We start from the raw sequence: 10,290 nt of genomic DNA, 5'->3' as shown, positions 1-10,290 counted from the left end.
GACAGGTGCCCTATATGGTCTGATTGTCTAGCTGTCTCACTGAGCTGTAGATTCAGCCTGAGTTAATGGAGTGCCAGATGAGTGTTCCTTGTTAATATCAGCCATTCATGCATTTCAGGAAGCCATTTCTTCTTTCAAGGGGCACTAAGTCTACTTACCTAATTTGGTGAATAAAATGTGAAAGTTTTTCGAAGAAAAAAAAAAAGCTCTGTCTTCATTTCTTTTATTTGCCCTCTTTGAGTGATGCTGGTCACTGATCTGCGGCACTGTAAGTGAAAAAGTATACCATATTTGGAAATGGGTAGACCAGAGGCCGAATTATGCATTCACACATCACATAAACATGTGCGGTACAATCTGCCAGTTAACTAATTTAACATACTCGAAATGTCACGCTTTTCCTGTTTTGCAGTGGGTAATGCCAATAAGAGCTGAAATTTCAGCTGAGGCAACAGGGCTGCACACTACTAATTGGATGGCAATAAAAGGGCAACAGAAAGAGAAAAACAGGAGTGAACATATTAATCCTTTTGCACTTTGTTTTTACCTCCTGACCTGACAGTGATGAGCAAAGAAACAAAGGAAAAAGGCACAGAAATGAAAGAAATGAGCACAGATTCGAGGCAGCAGAGAGAAAGGACAAATATAGACAGATGAACAGATGGCTAGAGAAATAAATGTTTATGATGCAGCTCATTTTGCTTCAAGTTTTGCAATTAATGCCATATGGAACCTAAAATTTTGTGCCCAGTGCTTTGTTCCATCGTTGTTTCTTCTTTAAATAACTTAAACCATGTCTGCTTCTTTTTTTTTCACGAGGCTTTGGGGTTTTTTAACTCCCAGGACAGGTTGATAAAATTTAGATGCAGAGATTTAAATGAATATGTCCTCTGCTTCAGCAAAATAATTAAATTACTTTTATTTCATTTAACATGTTTTGTAGGCCAACCTTTTTGGCCCTGATTTTTGGATCACCTTTTAGGCTTAGAAGAACAAGTTGATGTTTGATTTTACCTGAGCTTCGCTACATGCTAGGAAAACATGCATTTCTGTAATTAATAGTAAAAATACAAACTACTAAAAGTGCACTTTTTCAGATGCATGCTTACTATATTCCTTACATTCCCTTCATTTTAGTCAGCAACAAGAAGTATGACTTCACTGTTCATTATGGCTTTGCACTAAAAAGAGTCTCCTGTAATATTTCAGGATTGACCAGTTGAAGTATTATGCATGATGCATTACTCTTTTACAGGGAGGATTAGAGACACTAGTCATATGTTCCGGCTGGCAACAAACAGAGTGATCAGGAACAAATCATTTGCATGCTTGTGTAACATTCTCCAATGAACTTTGGATGAGTGCTTTCACGCCCCAGCTCAAAAGAGAGCAAACAACACATAGTCCTTAAATAATACTATTTTAAGCACACAAAGCAATGCAATCCTATGCACGCACTGTCTATAAATATTATGGGGTGTGAAAGTGCACGGATTTGAAACACAAATCAAAATGAGAAATGTCAGCTGGCGAGCTGGGAGATGAGAGTGAGATGATCTTGCAGGTCTGACTAATAAACTCCCGAGTCCACCATACTCAGGTGTACTTCACTGCTGCCAAGGGTCCCTCTCAAAACCCACACTTGCAGTAAGCAGTCAAGTGCCCACTTGTGTGACGCAGTTCTTGTAATTGCCCTAGTGCCTGTTAGGACTGCAAGAATGTGGAGGATTATCAGATGTCAGTGGGATGCATTTGGACCACTCTGGCAAATAATACTGCATATGACACACTCGAGCTCAGATGACTGGTTGGGGCAAGTAAGTAGAATCAAGAATTCAACATCACAGTTACAATCAGGTGCCACTGAAAACACACTCAGTAGCTGAGAGGATAAAATGTGGTTAAAAAAATGTAAATGGCACACAGGAAGCTCTTCAACCTAGTCCATATAAAATATACATATCATAATTAGATTTTAAATGGCTTCCATATGCAGTATAGTGACAGGTATTTAACACTTTTTAAATCAGATATTGAGTTTTGACTTTGGAAATGAAGAATAATATCCAGGTTGAATCCAACAATATCTTTAACTCAGCTGGCAACAACTAAACAGATTTCTATGGTGAGCTGCAGTAGCTATAAATAACACTTCCAGTGGTGATAAAACAAAATCTCCATCAGTGTAGGTTAAGTGTTCGATAGGTTTGTGTTTGGATCACTCACTTGGCTCCAACCTGACAGTAAGTGAACACACATTTAAGTTTTCATGACTATAAGTGGAGCTATCAGATACACTCAAGGTGTCAGCTCAACAAAAAGAAACGGTTCAGCCTGGCAGAGAAGACGAGATAGGGAAAGAAATCAGGCAGTAACAGTATACGAGTATAATTCTTGTAGAATGAATGTTGTTCTTTTCCTTCAACAAATAACTAACAAATGTAACTAACAAATGTATTGTAGCCTGCTTAATGAAAAACCTTCCAGCTGCGAGCTCATAGTTTATGCCCCCAGTTGGAGGTTTTTCTTGTTAACAAGCTTGACTTTATGCATTCTGATACATTTACAGGTCATATGTTATATTTACTATGCTTTTACATACCTTATCAACTGCATGGTTTCATTTTCAGTCTAATTATGAGCTGCAAATTCAAACTAAACCTCAGTTTATTTTAAAAAATAAATATAGATATTGATAGGTAACACAAGACAGAAGGCAATCACTGAAAGAACACTGCAGTTAATTATTCTAGTCTTCAATCTGGAGCACAGGAGGGAGAAAACATTCCCAATGCAGATCATCCCCAAAAGAACACCCTTAAACGTCCTTAAGCATTCTATTTGTGCAAGCTAATGTGTCATTTTTACTGGTGACTAACTCAGCATGAGTACTGTTGCACTCGTTTTCACCTTGTATCTCTGTGTTGGCAATTTTACACACCTCTGATCAGCAGAGTGCCAACTCACTCTTAAGCAGACAGGAGTATAAACACATGCATGAGGTCTAGATGCTCTGCCAGCTCGGATGAGACGCTTTTTGAGCAAGGCAATTTTCTCTTGTTGAGTAATAGCACTCCAAAATATAAAAAACCTAAATAATGAAAAAATAAATGGAAGTATATGTAAAGAAATTTAGATAGGAGTATTTACTGCAGTAAAAACAGTGTCATCTGTATTATGGTTAAAATGTTCTGAGGTACCTTCAGTCACCTGCATGCTCAGACCTTTGGGAGCATTTTTAACTTTAATTTTGGCAGTCTGCTACTTAGTATGAATTAACAGGTGTCAGTGGCTGTGCATTATACCTACATGTCACTTTGTAAGGTTTAAATTAACACCCCACTGTGCATTTCCAATATAATCTTTTCTGACTGCAGAAACTAAACATGGTGGTGGCTATGCTTAATAACTGCAGTGTAAATTACATATGACCAGAGATAACCTTCTATGAAATATAAGCCTCTTAGTGGAAAAAAGCCGTATGGCACTAGTCATCTCTGTTGATCGTAGTTTGGCTGCAGTGCTAATCTCTATTGTCCACAGGTTAAACCTGGGATTTGAGAGATTTTAGGTATTTCATCGACCAAATTTAGCTGCAACAAGCGCAGGTGACACATTGGACCCAAATTTTGTGATTGTACATGGTATAGGTGATCGGTGGTATTTATTTAGGCAAACAAGGGTTGTTAATACCTATAACCACTGTATCTTTAAGAGATTCACTCCGACAGACACCGTAGTGGGAAAAGAATTTTGTGGAAAAATTCATCCATCCATTCTCTTCTGCTTATCCATTTCAGGGTCGCAGGGGGGCTGGAGCCCATCTCAGATACCATAGGGTGAGAGGCAGGGTTCACCCTGGACAGGACGCTGGATACTAACGTTGTATGAAGAAAACTGTGAACATGGCCTGTACTGTGAAGCGCACTGACTGGTCGATAAGACTTGAAAAAATTATATAAATGCAACCCATTTACAATTTTTAACAGAAACATATGCCTGACCAAAGCATTTTAGCATACCAGCTATACAACCATTAGTCCATGCTAGCACTGTAAATTATACAGAATGACTGTAATATGCTTGCCAACTGATACTGAGTACTCCATTATGATGAGTGTCTCTTCTGCTGCTGTGCCCTTCTCTGGTCTCTGTAACAAAGAGTCAAGAAGCATTGATTAACAGACTTTCAGTCTTTGTAGAAAGGAAGCAAGTGCAAAAAAACAAGTAAAATTAGATAAAAGCATGTATAGAATTCTGTTTATTTAGAAGAGTGGCCAAACACGCCTAGCTGTACTCAAGTTCAGATTCATTATTAATGCTCTTCTAATAACTCCACTATTTCTTCATTTTATACATATAGATATATGATGGCAAATATTTTAAAATTCTCTTATGTAGTGCAAAAATGCATAAAGGACAACACTACTGTTAGGAAGTCTACAATAGTGCTGTGCTTCTGGCCTGTCTGTGGTGCTGATCAGAAAGAGTTGGTAAGGTAGGCCGCTGTTTCTTTTTACTTGCTCATTAATGTTTCTCAGCTTCAATCACAGACTTTGAGAGAATATTTGTGTTATCCTGTTAAATTAATACTGCCTACTAATGTTACAAACAGACTGGACTGATACTGAATGCTGTTTAGCTCCAAAAGACAGATAATGTTGCTCTGGTAATTGCTAATACTGAAATGGCTAATGCCATCCAGGGGGATATTTGTGATAACTGTTTAATCCTTCAGTGTTGCTGAGATGGGAGCTTTACTGACCCCACAAAATTCCCCATAAAGTCTTGTGCTACTTCTTTAGCTACTCCTTTTTTGCCTTGGCAATATTTGGGGGGGAGGGGGGTCATTATCATGCCTGAAGACCTGTCCCAGACCCTTTTCAGTGCTCTCCATTACTGTAGTATGTTGCCAGTGGTGTTCTTGTTGACTGTGGCCCCAACTGCTTTCAGATAATTAACAAGCTCTTCCTGTGTAGGTTTGGGGTGATCCATCGCCTTTCTCGTGATCATCTTCACCGCATGAGGGGAGATCTTTGCATGGATCTCCAGCAAGAGAACATTTAATTTTATATTTCCACCAAACGTCTTGTTGACAGTCTTGTAGCCTATTGAACCTTGAGCAGGTCTACCATCTTGACAACTTTAGTACTCATGACAACTTTTTGGTCTTCCCATGGTGATGGAGAGGGCTTTATAGATATAACGAGATGAGATCAGAAGTATCTGTAATTGATTGATTGCAATCTGTATGCAACATGGGCACACAGCCAGTCTGTAGCAGACAGAATTCTGGTTGTATTGTAGGGAATCAATTTTTTATTTCACTCAGTGACATGCAAATCAACTTATAACTTATAGCTATTTTTTTATTTTTCTAGATTTTTGGTTGATATCCTGTCTTTCTCAATTAAAATGAAATAACCATAAACTATTTTGGTTCTTTGTGAGTAGATAAACGTATCAGTTCAACAGGGGATCAAATACTTTTACTCCAAACATATGTTCATGGTATCTCCTGAGACATTAAAGTTTAAACTATTTCAATTCTGTTTGAACACATTAGAGTCTTAATGTCAGCCCCAAAAGTTGGTAGCTCATTTTCCAGCACAGTCCTGACCTCTGTTTTCAGCATGATTCACCAAGTCCTCTCACACCGTGGAAATTATCTCATTTCTAAAACCCTCGAAGCTGAATCTAGCCTTGCCCAAGGGGTTGTACTCACAGTTTTTGTATGGCAGGACCAAAAACAGTCTCTTTTCCCTCTGGGTCAAAACAGGATCTGCTCTTCACAATTCACTACCTCCACAACATACAGTAATTACCTAATTAGGAAAGCCATGGAACCAGAAGCTGAAGAAATAACACAAGAGGCCAGAAGTGGGATGGGATTTTTTTTATTATTTTATGTCACCTGATCTGCCCAGACAAGCAGTTTTTCTATCTAGCAAGCCTTCTGTGTTCTTTCAAGTATTGCAACAGATTTATTGGAATAAAGGACAACTGAGTAACATTGTGAAAGAAGATCCTTGATAAAATTACATTCAAATAAAGTTCAAAGAAATAAAACAAAGGCGTTTGTCTGTTCTATTCCAATGTGTACTGACATAAAACAAATTGTGCAATAGACTGTAGCTCCAGTATGTGTTTTTTTTAAAGATCTTGATTGCAATGATGTAGGGAAAGAAAACTTCTTTTACATCGCTGACAGCTGAGAAAAGAGTGAGGCTCATCAGTTTTTGTGATTCTTTATGACTGATCTGATGCCAGTGCTGGTGTTTCTGGGATTCTGGGGGAAATGATATGAGTAAGCACCGATAAAAAAGCAGAAATGCAAAATTCTAGTGATTATTTTGCATTTTATTCCATGTTTTTCCTTTTCCATGGTAATTAGACCTTTAAAGCAAAAGCAATAAAGTGAATCCTTTTTGCTGAGCTTTTACAAACTGACTACATTTTGATTTAATGTCTTTGAGTGAAGTCTTGTTATCCTGCACCTTATCAATAGCAAAGCAAAACAAAAAGAACTACCAGTAGACAAGAAGGAGAAAATGGACATTTATTGCCTACTGCATTTACAAATCAACAATTAAATACATCATTTGAGCAAAGAGAGAAATCCCATTGTTAGATTCCTCGATTCCAACGTGCTGCCCTGCTGCGCCATGATGAAAAAAATGTCTCCCTTGACCTCTAACACCATACGGAAAAATCCGTTTTAGATCACCGGATGCCTTTGATCAGAAGCTTCAGTCACTGACCAGTACGCCATGTCACATCATGTCTGATGCTGGCAGTCTTTTTATCAGTAGCAAGCAGATGCTCATACCAGCAGCTCTTTCGTTTAAAAGTTTTTTTTGCTTGCTTTGGAGGACTGGAGTCGGAGCTACAGAGGCCATAAGATTATGTGAGCAACAACCAAAGAATGAAGCATTTTGTCCTCTGTGCCTGCAGGTACAGTTTTGTCAGGAGCAACTGTCCTCACAGCTCACTTTAGCATAAGAGACAGTCCCCTATGAAATCCCGATGATTTTGAATTGTTGTGTTATGAAAATACTCGAGATTCATTGATTTACAGGTCACTTAATGAAAATATGACTGCAGGTCTTTTTTATAAGTAGCAATGAAAAAGTAAAAACAACAAAGTCAGCTGCATGAGCTCAACTCAATAGTTCTACTTCTTCATGTGACATGTAGCCATTAGGTGTAACTGGACAGGCTCCATAAAAGTGACTGAAAGGTGCTTTACTCTGTTTGCTTTGTTGTGTAGACCCATATGTGGTAAAGGCAAAGATCAATACCCTGCTGCTGATTCATCATTCACCCTTAGTCCATACTGTCTTTGGTCAAACTAACTGGCCCCATTTGACCATTATATTGTCATGTGTTATGAGAAACACGAGGGGTGCTTGGCAACAAATGTTTGCAGGATGTTTGAAGAATGACCCACATAGGCCATGGTCTGCTGCACACAGAAAACAGCCATTAGAACTGACAAGCGGCACCCATCTTGCTCATTAAGCGTTGAGCCTCTGAACTGCAGCTCAAGTAATAACACTGAAGTCATAACACTGAAGTTTGTAAGTCAGCCAAACTTTATTTTTTTCATTTAGTAAGTAATGTTCCATAAATATGTCAGTTGCAGTGATTAAATGAGCACCATGACTGGTCCAGAAATATATGGAGTTTGTTTATTCGTATTTGCTAATCTATCAGCAGATTTTTTCTTCCTATAGTGCACTAAAAAGAGATTTTAGTCAAACTTCACGGTCAGTCAGTGCTCAGTTAGTAAGCAGAGGGGTAGTGAGAAGTGTTACAGAGTTTAGAGCACTTAAGGTAGTCTTGTTTTCATCACTTTCAGGTGCACGTTTGCAGTAGGTGTAAGATTTGTGTAGTTTATTCTGGGGAAGAAGAAGACAATGATGCAGAGAGCTAGTTCAGGCGTGTAGGGCAGGTGGTGAGCAATGATCCTGCCATTTCAATGGGGTGCCTTTTCAATAACAAGCAACTGTTTAGGTTGTTTCTCCCCTCATGCACTTAAGGATGTTTCAGCAAATGCAGAGTAAAGTCTAACTCTTGGGGTACATAGCCCAAAAGAAATATAGCACTGTGTAGAAGTCTTGAGCCATCCCTTATTTCTTTATATTTTGTCAGAATTAGTTCTGCAGACATGGCACTGTACAAGTGGTGTCTGGAAAATAACCTGTCTCTCAACATCAGCAAAACTAGAGAAATGATAGTGGACTACCGGAAATGACCAGTCAGGGAACGCCAGCCCATCCACATAACCAGTGTCAAGATCGAAAGAGAAATTCCTTGGTGTCAACATCACCGAGGACTTCTCCTGGACCCTTCACACAGACACTGCTATCAGGAAAGCTCGCCAGCGACTCTACTTCCTGAGGAGGCTGAGGAAGTTTGGCATGAACGCTAACATGACCTCAAATTTCTACAGGTGTGCAATTGAGAGCTTGCTGATGAGCTGCAATACAGTTTGGTATGGAAGCTGCTCTGCTAGCAGCCGCAAATCACCACAGAGGGTATTGAAGGCAGCAGAGCACATCACTGGCACGAGGCTTCCTGCCATTCAGGACATTTATCTCCAGCGATGCCTCCGTAAAGCACACAGCATCATCAAGGACCACAGCCACCCAGCACATCAGCTCTTCTCCTTGTTACCATCTGGCAGACGTTACCGGAGCCTGTCTGCTCGGACTACAAGACTCAAAAACAGTTTTTACCACCAAGCCATACGACACCTCAACCACAACACTTAAACACACACAACACACTCCACAGGATGCACTCAGAAGCTACCCTGCAGCTTCACAAGTACTCTGTACAATCTACACTGGTCACTCCACTTTATTGGTATTTATATTAAGAAAAAAAAAGTGCAATGCTGTACAAACTACAAAACGTAACTGTGCAATATCCCATTTGCCCCCCCCCCTACTGTACCATTCTGCTGAGCGACTGTCTTCTGCTTGTCAAATACATTTCATTGCAGTGTTGACCCTGTGCTAACTTGCATATGACAAATAAAACTGAAGACTGAAAACTACAGACATCTTAAAAGACATCAAAAGCTCTTCTTCAGCTGTGGGCTGCCATCATAATCATTTCTATGGTTAATGAAAATGATTTGAACTCAAATTTTCATTCATAAGTCTATAAGATCTGATGCCACTGATTTTTAGTCTATTTCTTATGTTCCCTGTAGATTAATCAACTGAAGGGCCACATGCATCTCTCAGACTTGTTTTTTTTTTCCTATTTCTTAAAGATTTAGCTTTCAGGTCCTGTTCATCTGCTATATATAGTTTTTTTAAGCCTACCACTTGTTCTTAAGTCCTCTGCTTGTCCAGTTCCCTCTAATGTTTTAAGGGTTGCTGCGCATCATGCCAACATATGCCCAGTTTTCAGTTAATAGGTCTTTGGGAATCACTTTGTTGAGATAAAAATGCTACTTTATTTCAGTCAAACTGTGTTACCTTTGGCAATTTTTAGTATTTTTAACAAAAAAAACAAATTAGTAACAAAATGCCTAAAGATACAATTTCAGGTTGGTTGGTTGCTAAGCTGCCTGTCATGTGTAGTTACAACATTGATCCATCTCTTGAGTTAGGTGTCTTTGTTATGCTTGAATGAATCAGAGGTGAATGTTAAGTGACTTCATAAAAACAACAAAAAAACACTCAGGTAAATGGACTGGACTAAAAATCACTGGTAGAACAATTCTTCATTAGGTACTGGCACTGCATCGGTGGAAAGGAGGCAGATTTTAAGTCACTTTGACTCTGTTTTCTGAGACTGATTATGCTAACTTAAGTCCTGAACTAAAAACATTTTTCGATTTAGATACTCATTCAATTTTTATCTTAGCACAGGCCGGGGCTTAATTCATGTCTGTTTATATTGGTTTCTCCTTGAATTTGTTGGCCTCAAATTCAATGACTCTTTGTCTGAACTATAATACTTAATTTATACCACTGCCATTGTCGTGCTTGTGAACAGCAGCAGACTCCAAAAGTGACATCATTACTGCTGGCACATGAGATGCTTTGGTGGTGTTTCAGCTGGCTGCAGCCCTCCCAATTTTTGTAACCTGGTGTGTGCAGTGCTGCTGGCACAACAAATGAGCTGGAGGCACAAGTCTGTGAGCCTCCAGAGGCATCACTACAATCCATCAATGCAGCAGCATAGGGATTCCCAGATGGCACAGAAGTTGTGCAGGGAAATAGCCACAATAAATGGAAAAGATGAGATTTTCTGCAGAAAGCTTGAGTT

This window comes from Mchenga conophoros, linkage group LG1 (genome assembly GCF_057382185.1).
Source record: "Mchenga conophoros isolate Kocher_MC1m ecotype Shallow Benthic linkage group LG1, M_conophoros_male_GT1.1, whole genome shotgun sequence".
Lineage (NCBI taxonomy): Eukaryota > Metazoa > Chordata > Actinopteri > Cichliformes > Cichlidae > Mchenga > Mchenga conophoros.
The sequence above is the reverse complement of the archived record's forward strand: the minus strand, read 5'-3'. Positions refer to the sequence as shown.